This window comes from Gorilla gorilla, chromosome 19 (genome assembly GCF_029281585.2).
Source record: "Gorilla gorilla gorilla isolate KB3781 chromosome 19, NHGRI_mGorGor1-v2.1_pri, whole genome shotgun sequence".
In the NCBI taxonomy this organism is placed as follows: Eukaryota; Metazoa; Chordata; class Mammalia; order Primates; family Hominidae; genus Gorilla; species Gorilla gorilla.
In genome coordinates, this window is record NC_073243.2 from 7886820 (window position 1) to 7899360 (window position 12541).

The following is a 12541-nucleotide window of genomic DNA, read 5'->3' on the forward strand; positions in this document are numbered from 1 at the left end:
GTATGAACATGAAAATCTCTACACCGCCATCTGTATGAACATGGAAATATCTACACCGCTAACTGTATGAACATGGAAATATTTACACCGCTATCTGTGCGAACATGGAAATATCTACACCGCTATCTGTATGAACATGCAAATACCTACACAGCTATCGGTATATCAATGGAAATATCCACACTGCTATCTCCATAAACATGGAAATAACTACACAGCTATCTGTACAAACATGGAAATATCTACACCGCCACCTATATGAACATGGAAATATCTACACTGCCATCCGTACGAACATGGAAATATCTACACCGCCATCTGTATGAACATGTAAATATCTACACAGCCATCTGTATGAAGATGGAAATATCTACACCGCTAACTGTATGAACATGGAAATATCTACACCGCTATTGGTATGAACATGGAAATAACTACACCGCTATCTGTATGAACATGGAAATATCTACAACGCCATCTGTATGAACATGGAAATATCTACACCGCCATCTGTATGAACATGTAAATATCAACACCGCCATCTGTATGAACATGGAAATATCTACACCGCTAACTGTATGAACATGGAAATATCTACACCGCTATCTGTATGAAAATGGAAATATCTAAACCGCTATCTGCATGAACATGGAAATATCTATACCGCTATCTGTATGAACATGCAAATATCTACACAGCTATCTGTATATCAATGGAAATATCTACACTGCTATCTCTATAAACATGGAAATAACTACACTGCTATCTGTATAATCATGGAAATATCTACACCGCCATCTATATGAACATGGAAATATCTACACCGCCATTTGTATGAACATGGAAATATCTACACCGCCATCTCTATGAACATGGAAATATCTACACCGCCATTTGTATGAACATTGAAATATCCACACCGCTATCTGTGTAAACATGGAAATTTCTACACCGCTATCAGTGTAAACATGGAAATATCTACACCGCCATCTGTGTAAACATGAAAATATCTACACCGCCATCCCTATGAACGTGGAAATATCTACACTGCCATCTGTATGAACATGGAAATATCTACACCGCCATCTCTATAAACGTGGAAATATCTACACTGCTATCTGTATGAACTTGGAAATATCTACACTCCTCTCTGTATAAAATTGAAATTATCTACACTACTATCTCTATAAACATGGAAATATCTACACTGCTATCTGTATAAACATGGAAATATCTACACCGCTATCTGTATAAACATGGAAATATCTTCACCGCTATCTGTATAAACATGGAAATATCTGCAACGCTGTCTCTATAAACTTGGAAATAACTACACCACTATCTCTGTAAACATGGAAATATCTAGACCGCCATCTCTATAAACATGGAAATATATACACCACCATCTGTATAAACATGGAAATATCTATACCGCTATCTGCATAAACATGGAAATATCTACACCGCCATCTCTATGAACATGGAAATATCTACACCGCCATCTGTACGAACATGGAAATATCTATACCGCCATGTTTATGAACATGTAAATATCTACACCGCCATCTGTATGAACATGGAAATATATTCACCGCTAACTGTATGAACATGGAAATATCTACACCGCTATCTGTATGAACATGCAAATATCTACACAGCTATCTGTATATCAATGGAAATATCTACAATGCTATCTATATAAACATGGAAATAACTACACTGCTATCTGTATAAACATGGAAATATCTACACCGCCACCTGTATGAACATGGAAAATCTACACTGCCATCCGAAGGAACATGGAAATATCTACACCGCCATCTGAATGAACACGTAAATATCTGCACAGCCATCTGTATGAACATGGAAATATCTACACCGCTAACTGTATGAACATGGAAATATCTACACCGCTATCTGTATGAACATGGAAATACCTACACCGCTATCTGTATGAACATGGAAATATCCACACCGCCATCTGTATGAACATGGAAATATCTACACCGTTAACTGTATGAACATGTAAATATCTACACTGCCATCAGTAAGAACATGGAAATATCTACACCGCTATCTGTATGAACATGGAAATATCTACACCGCTATCTGTATGAACATGGAAATATCTACACCGCCATCTCTATGAACATGGAAATACCTACACCGCCATTTGAATGAACATGGAAATATCTACACCGCCATCTGCATGAGCATGGAAATATCTACACCGCCATCTCTATAAACGTGGAAATATCTACACCGCTATCTGTATGAACTTGGAAATATCTACACTGCTCTCGGTATAAATTGAAATTGTCTACACCACTATCTCTATAAACACGGACATATCTACACTGCTATCTGTATAAACATGGAAATATCTTCACCGCTATCTGTATAAACATGGAAATATCTACAACGCTGTCTCTATAAACTTGGAAATAACTACAACACTATCTCTATAAACATGGAAATATCTACACCGTTATCAGTATGAACAAGGAAATATCTACACCGCTATCTGTATGAACATGGAAATATCTACACTGCTATGTGTATCAACATGCAAATATCTACACAGCTATCTGTATATCAATGGAAATATCTACACTGCTATCTCTATAAACATGGAAGTATCTACACTGCTATCTGTATAAACATGGAAATATCTACACCGCCCTCTGCATGAACATGGAAATATCTACACCGCCATCTCTATAAACGTTTAAATATCTACACCGCTATCTGTATGAACTTGGAAATATCTACACTGCTCTCGGTATAAGTTGAAATTATCTACACCACTCTCTCTATAAACATGGAAATATCGACACTGCTCTCTGTATAAACATGGAAATATCTACACCGCTATCTGTAAAAATATGGAAATATCTTCACCGCTCTCTGTATAAACATGGAAATATCTACAACGCTGTCTCTATAAACTTGGAAATAACTACACCACTATCTCTGTAAACATGGAAATATCTAGACCGCTGTCTCTATAAACATGGAAATATCCACATCACCATCTGTATAAACATGGAAATATCTATACCGCTATCTGCATAAACATGGAAATATCTACACCGCCATCTCTATGAAGATGGAAATATCTACACCGCCATCTGTACGAACATGGAAATATCTACACCGCCATCTCTATGAACATGGAAATATCTACACCGCTATTTGTATGAACATGGAAATATCTACAACGCCATCTGTATGAACATGGAAATACCTTCACCGCCATCTGTATGAACAAGGATATATGTACACAGGCATCTGGATGAACATGGAAATATCTACACCACTATCTGCATGAACATGGAAATATCTACACAGCTATCTGCATATACATGGAAATATCTACAGAGATTTCTCTATAATATGGAAATAACTACAGCGCTATCTCTATAAACTTGGAAATATCTACACCGCCATCTGTATGAACATGGAAATATCTACACCGCCATCTCTATAAACGTGGAAATATCTACACCGCTATCTGCATGAACTTGAAAATATCTACACTGCTCTCGGTATAAAATTGAAATTATCTACACCACTATCTCTATAAACATGGAAATATCTACACTGCTATCTGTATAAACATGAAAATATCTACACCGCTATGTGTATAAACATGGAAATATCTTCACCGCTATCTGTATAAACATGGAAATATCTACAACGCTGTCTCTATAAACTTGGAAATAACTACACCACTATCTCTATAAACATGGAAATATCTACACCGTTAACTGTATGAACATGGAAATATCTACACCGCTATCTGTATGAGCATGGATATATCTACACCGCTATCTGTATGAACATGGAAATATCTACACCGCTATCTGTATGAACATGGAAATATCTACACCGCTATCTGTATGAACATGGAAATATCTACACCGCTATCTGTATGAACATGCAAATATCTTCACAGCTCTCTCTATATCAATGGAAATATCTACACTGCTATCTCTATAAACATGGAAATAACTTCACTGCTATCTGTATAAACAAGGAAATATCTACACCGACATCTATATGAACATGGAAATATCTACACCGCCATTGGTATGAACGTGGAAATATCTACAACGCCATCTCTATGAACATGGAAATATTTACACCGCCATTTCTATGAACATGGAAATATTTACACCGCCATCTGTATGAACATGGAAATATCTTAACCGCCATCTGTATGAACATGGAAATATCTACACCGCCATCTGGATGAACATGGAAATATCTACACCGCAATCTCTATATACCTGGAAATATCTACACCACTAACTATATGAACTTGGAAATATCTACACTGCTATCTGTATAAAATTGAAATTATCTACACCACTATCTCTATAAACAAGGAAATATCTACACGGTTATCTGTATAAATATGGAAATATCTACACCGCTATGAGTATAAACATGGAAATACCTACACCGCCATCTGTACGAACATGGAAATATCTACACTGCCATCTGTATGAACATGTAAATATCTACAGCGCCATCTGTACGAGCATGGAAATATCTACACCGTTAACTGTATGAACATGGAAATATCTACACCGCTATCTGTATGAACATACAAATATCTACACCGTTATCTGTATGAAGATGGAAATATCTAAACCGCTATTTCTACGAACATGGAAATATCGACACCGCTATCTGTATGAACATGCAAATATCTACACAGCTATCTGTATATCAATGGAAATACCTACACTGCTATCTCTATAAAGATGGAAATAACTACACTGCTATCTGTATAAACAGGGAAATATCTACACCGCCACCTGTATGAACATGGAAATATCTACACTGCCATCCGTACGAACATGGAAATATCTACACCGCCATCTGTATGGACATGTAAATATCTACACCGCCATCTGAATGAACATGGAAATATCTACACCGCTAACTGTATGAACAAGGTAATATCTACACCGCTATTGGTATGAACATGGAAATATCTATACCGCTATCTGCTTAAACATGGAAATATCTACACCGCTATCTCTATGAACTTGGAAATATCTACACCGCCATCTGTAAGAACATGGAAAATCTATACCGCCATCTGTATGAACATGTAAATATCTACAACGCCATCTGTATGAACATGGAAATATCTACACCGCTAACTGTATGAACATGGAAATATCTACACCGCTGTCTGTATGAACATGGAAATATCTACACCGTTATTTGTATGAACATAGAAATATCTACACCGCTATCTGTATGAACATGGAAATAGCTACACCGCTATCTGTATGAACATGGAAATATCTACACAGCTATCTGTATGAACATACAAATATCTACACAGCTATCTGTATATCAGTGGAAATATCTACAACGACTCTCTATTAACATGGAAATAACTACACTGCTATCTGTATAAACATGGAAATATCTACACCGCCACCTGTATGAACATGGAAATATCTACACTGCCTTCCGTACAAACATGGAAATATCTACACCGCCATCTGTATGAACATGTAAATATCTTCACCGCCATCTGTATGAACATGGAAATATCTACACCGCTAAATGTATGAACATGGAAATGTCTACACCGCTATTGGTATGAACATGGAAATATCTACACCGCTATCTGTATGAACATATAAATATCTACACCGCTATCTGTATGAACATGGAAATATCTACACCGCTATCTGTATGAACATGGAAATATCTACACCGCCATCTGTATCAACATGTAAATATCCACACCGCCATCTGTATGAACATGGAAATGTCTACACCGCTAACTGTATGAACATGCAAATATCTACACAGCTATCTGTATATCAATGGAAATATCCAGAATGGTATCTCTACAAACATGGAAATAACTACACTGCTATCTGTATAAACATGGAATTATCTACACCGCCATCTCTATGAACATCGAAATACCTACACCGCCATTTGTATGAACCTGGAAATATCTACACCGCCATCTCTACGAACATGGAAATATCTACACCGCCATTTGTATGAACATGGAAATACCTACACCGCCATCTGTATGAGCATGGAAATATCTTCACCGCCATTTGTATGAACATGGATATATGTACACCGGCATCTGGATGAACATGGAAATATCTACACCGTAATCTGCATGAACATGGAAATATCTACACAGCTATCTGAATATACATGGAAATATCTACACAGATTTCTCTATAAATATGGAAATAACTACAGCGCTATCTCTATAAACTTCAAAATATCTACACCGCCATCTGTGTGAACATGGAAATATCTACACCGCCATCTGTACCATCATGGAAATATCTACACCGCCATCTGTATTAAGATGGAAATATATACACCGCTATCTGTCTAAACATGGAAAAACTGCCCAACTATCTGTATAAACATGTAAATATCCGCACCGCTATCTGAATAAACATGGAAATATCCACACCGCTATCTGTATAAACATGGAAATATCTACACTGCTATCTGCATAAACCGGGAAATATCCACACCGCTATCTGTGTAAACATGGAAATGTCTACACCGCTATCTGTGTAAACATGGAAATATCTCCACCGCCATCTGTGTAAACGTGAAAATATCTACACCGCCATCCCTATAAACATGGAAATATCTACACCGTCCTCTGTATGAACATGGAAATATCTACACTGCTCTCTGTATGAAATTGAAATTATCTACAACACTATCTCTATAAACATGGAAATATCTACACTGCTATCTGTATAAACATAGAAATATCTACACCGCTATCTGTATAAACATGGAAATATCTACAACGCTCTCTCTATAAACTTGGAAATAACTACACCACTATCTCTGTAAACATGGAAATGTCTAGACCGCCATCTCTTTAAACATGGAAATATCTACACCACCATCTGTATAAACATGGAAATATCTATACCGCTATCTGCATAAACATGGAAATATCTACAACGCCATCTCTATGAACATGGAAATATCTACACCGCCAACTGTACGAACATGGAAATATCTATACCGCCATCTGTATGAACATGGAAATATCTACACCGCCATCTGTATGAACATGGAAATATCTACACCACTAACTGTATGAACATGGAAATATCTGCACCGATATCTGTATGAACATGGAAATATCTACACCGTTATCTGTATGAACATGGAAATATCTACACCGCTATCTGTATGAACATGGAAATATCTACACCGCTATCTGTACGAACATGGAAATATCTACACCGCTATCTGTATGAACATGCAAATATCTACACAGCTATCTGTATATCAATGGAAATATCTACACAGCTGTCTCTATAAACATGGAAATAACTACACTGCTATCTGTATAAACATGGAAATATCTACACCGCCACCTGTATGAACATGGAAATATCTACAATGACATCCGTACAAACATGGAAATATATACACCGCCATCTGTATGAACATGTTAATATCTACACCGCCATCTGTATGAACATGGAAATATCTACACCGCTAACTGTACGAACATGGAAATGTCTACACCGCTATTGGTATGAACCTGGAAATATCTAGACCGCTATCTGTATGAACATGGAAATATCTACACCGATATCTGTATGAACATGCAAATATCTACACAGCTATCTGTATATCAATGGAAATATCTACACCGCTATCTCTATTAACATGGAAATAACTACACTGCTAGCTGTATAAACATGGAAATATTTACACCGCCACCTGTAAGAACATGGAAATATCTACACTGCCATCCGTACAAACATGGAAATATCTACACCGCCATCTGTATGGACATATAAATATCTTCACCGCCATCTGTATGAACATGGAAATATCTACACCGCTAAATGTATGAACATGGAAATGTCTACACCGCTATCGGTATGAACTTGGATATATCTACACCGCCATCTGTTTGAACATGGAAATATCTACACCGCTATCTGTATGAACATGGAAATATCTAAACCGCTATCTGCGTGAACATGGAAATAGGTACACCGCTATCTGTATGAACATGGAAATATCTACACCGCCATCTGTATGAACATGGAAATATCTACACCGCCATCTGTATGTACATGTAAATATCTACACCACCATCTGTATGAACATGGAAATATCTACACCGCTAACTGTATGAACATGGAAATATCTACACCGCTATCTGTATGAACATGGAAATATCTACACCGCTATCTGTATGAACATGGAAATATCTACACCGCTATCTGTACGAACATGGAAATATCTACACCGCTATCTGTATGACCATGCAAATATATACACAGCTATCTGTATATCAGTGGAAATATCTACACTGCTATCTCTATAAACATGGAATTAACTACACTGCTATCTGTATAAATATGGAAATATCTACACTGTCATCTCTATGAACATGGAAATATCTACACTGCCATCTGTACGAACATGGAAATATCTACACCGCCATCTGTATGAACATGTAAATATCTACACCGCCATCTGTATGACCATGCAAATATCTACACAGCTGTCTGTATATCAATGGAAATATCTACACTGCTATCTATATAAACATGGAAATAACTACACTGCTATCTGTATAAATATGGAGATATCTACACCGCCATCTCTATGAACATGGAAATATCTACACCGCCATCTGTATGAACATGGAAATATCTACACCGCTAACTGTATGAACATGGAAATATCTACACCGCTATCTGTATGAACATGGAAATATCTTCGCCATCTGTATGAACATGGAAATATCTACACCGCTAAATATATGAACATGGAAATGTCTACACCGCTATTGGTATGAACATGGAAATATCTACACCGCTATCTGTATGAACATGGAAATATCTACACCGCTATCTGTATGAACATGGAAATATCTACACGGCTATCTGTATGAACATGGAAATAACCACACCGCCATCTGTATGAACATGTAAATATCTACACCGCCATCTGTATGAACATGGAAATATCTAAACCGCTAACTGTATGAACATGGAAATATCTACACCGCTATCTGTATGAACATGGAAATATCTACACCGCTATCTGTATGAACATGGAAATATCTACACCGCTATCTCTATGAACATGCAAATATCTACAGAGCTAGCTGTATATCAATGGAAATATCTACACTACTATCTCTATAAACATGGAAATAACTACACTGCTATCTCTATAAATATGGAAATATCAACACAGCCATCTCTATGAACATGGAAATATCTACACCGCCATTTGTATGAACCTGGAAATATCTACACCGCCATCTCTATGAACATGGAAATACCTACACCACCATCTGTAACAACATGGAAATATCTTCACCGCCATCTGTATGAACATGGATATATGTACACCGGCATATGGATGAACATGGAAATATCTACACCGCTATCTGCATGAACATGGAAATATCTACACAGCTATCTGAATATACATGGAAATATCTACACAGATTTCTCTATAAATATGGAAATATCTACAGCACTATCTCTATAAACTTTGAAATATCTACACCGCCATCTGTATGAACATGGAAATATCTACACCGCCATCTGTACAAACATGGTCATATCTACACCGCCATCTGTATTAAGATGGAAATATCTACACCGCTATCTGTATAAACATGGAAATATCTGCCCAACTATCTGTATAAACATGGAAATATCTACACTGCTATCTGCACAAACATGGAAATATCCACACCGCTATCTGTGTAAACATGGAAATGTCTACACCGCTATCTGTGTAAACAGGGAAATATCTACACAGCCATCTGTGTAAACATGAAAGTATCTACAACGCCATCCCTATAAAGATGGAAATATCTGCACCGCCATCTGTATGAACATGGAAATATCTACACCGCCATCTCTAAAAACATGGAAACATCTACACCGCTATCTGTATGAACTTGGAAATATCTACACTGCTCTCGGTATAAAATTGAAATTATCTACAACAATATCTCTATAAACATGGAAATATCTACACTGCTATCTGTATAAACATGGAAATATCTACACCGCTATCTGTATAAACATGGATATATCTTCACCGCTATCTGTACAAACATGGAAATATCTACAACGCTGTCTCTATAAACTTGGAAATAACTACACCACTATCTCTGTAAACATGGAAATATCTAGACCGCCATCTCTATAAACATGGAAATATCTACACCACCATCTGTATAAACATGGAAATATCTATACCGCTATCTGCATGAACATGGAAATATCTACACCACCATCTCTATGAACATGGAAATATCTACACCGCCATCTGTAAGAACATGGAAATATCTATACCGCCATCTGTATGAACATGTAAATATCTACACCGCCATGTGGATGAACGTGGAAATATCTACACCGCTATCTGTATGAACATGCAAATATCTACACAGCTATCTGTATATCAATTGAAATATCTACACCGCTATCTCTATTAACATGGAAATAACTACACTGCCATCCGTACAAACATGGAAATATCTACACCGCCATCTGTATGAACATGTAAATATCTTCACCGCCATCTGTATGAACATGGAAATACCTACACCACTAAATGTACGAACATGGAACTGTCTACACCGCTACTGGTATGAACATGGAAATATCTACACCGCTATCTTTATGAACATGGAAATATCTACACGGCTATCTGTATGAACATGGAAATATCTACACCGCTATCTGTATGAACATGGAAATACCTACATCGCCATCTGTATCAACATGTAAATATCTACACCGCCATCTGTATGAACATGGAAATATCTACACCGCTAACTGTATGAACATTTAAATATCTACACCGCTATCTGTATGAACATGGAAATATCTACACCGCTATCTGTATTAACATGGAAATATCTACACCGCTATCTATATGAACATGGAAATATCTACACCACTATCTGTATGAACATGGAAATATCTACACCGCTATCTGTATGAACATGCAAATATCTACACAGCTATCTGTATATCAATGGAAATATCCAGAATGGTATCTCTATAAACATGAAAATAACTACACTGCTATCTGTATAAACATGGAAATATCTACACCGCCATCTCTATGAACATGGAAATACCTACACCGCCATTTGTATGAACCTGGAAATATCTACACCGCCATCTCTATGAACACGGAAATATCTACACCGCCATTTGTATGAACATGGAAATACTTACACCGCCATCTGTAAGAGCATGGAAATATCTTCACCGCCATTTGTATGAACATGGATATATGTACACCGGCATCTGGATGAACATGGAAATATCTACACCGTAGTCTGCATGAACATGGAAATATCTACACAGCTATCTGAATATACATGGAAATATCTACACAGATTTCTCTATAAATATGGAAATTACTACATCGCTATCTCCATAAACTTTGAAATATCTACACCGCCATCTGTATGAACTTGGAAATATCTACACCGCCATCTGTACAAATATGGACATATCTACACCGCCATCCGTATTAAGATGGAAATATCTACACCGCTATCTGTATAAACATGGAAATATCTGCCCAACTATCTGTATAAACATGGAATTATCCCCACCGCTATCTGTATAAACATGGAAATATCTACACTGCTATCTGCATAAACATGGAAATATCCACACCGCCATCTCTATGAACATGGAAATATCTACACCGCCATTTGTATGAACATGGAAATATCTACACCGCCATCTCTATGAACATGGAAATATCTACACCGCCATTTGTATGAACATGGAAATATCTACACCGCTATCTGTATGAACATGGAAATAACTACACCACCATCTGTATGAACATGTAAATATCTACACCGCCATCTGTATGAACATGGAAATATCTACACCGCCATCTCTATAAACGTGGAAATATCTTCACCGCTATCTGTATAAACATGGAAATATCTACAACGCTGTCTCTATAAACTTGGAAATAACTACACCACTATCTCTGTATACATGGAAATATCTAGAGCGCCATCTCTGTAAACATGGAAATATCTACACCACCATCTGTATAAACATGGAAATATCTATACCGCTAACTGCATAAACATGGACATATCTACACTGCCATCTCTATGAACCTGGAAATATCTACACCGCCATCTGTACGAACATGGAAATATCTACACCGCCATCTGTATGAACATGAAAATCTCTACACCGCCATCTGTATGAACATGGAAATATCTACACCGCTAACTGTATGAACATGGAAATATTTACACCGCTATCTGTGCGAACATGGAAATACCTACACCGCTATCTGTATGAACATGCAAATACCTACACAGCTATCGGTATATCAATGGAAATATCCACACTGCTATCTCCATAAACATGGAAATAACTACACTGCTATCTGTACAAACATGGAAATATCTACACCGCCACCTATATGAACATGGAAATATCTACACTGCCATCCGTACGAA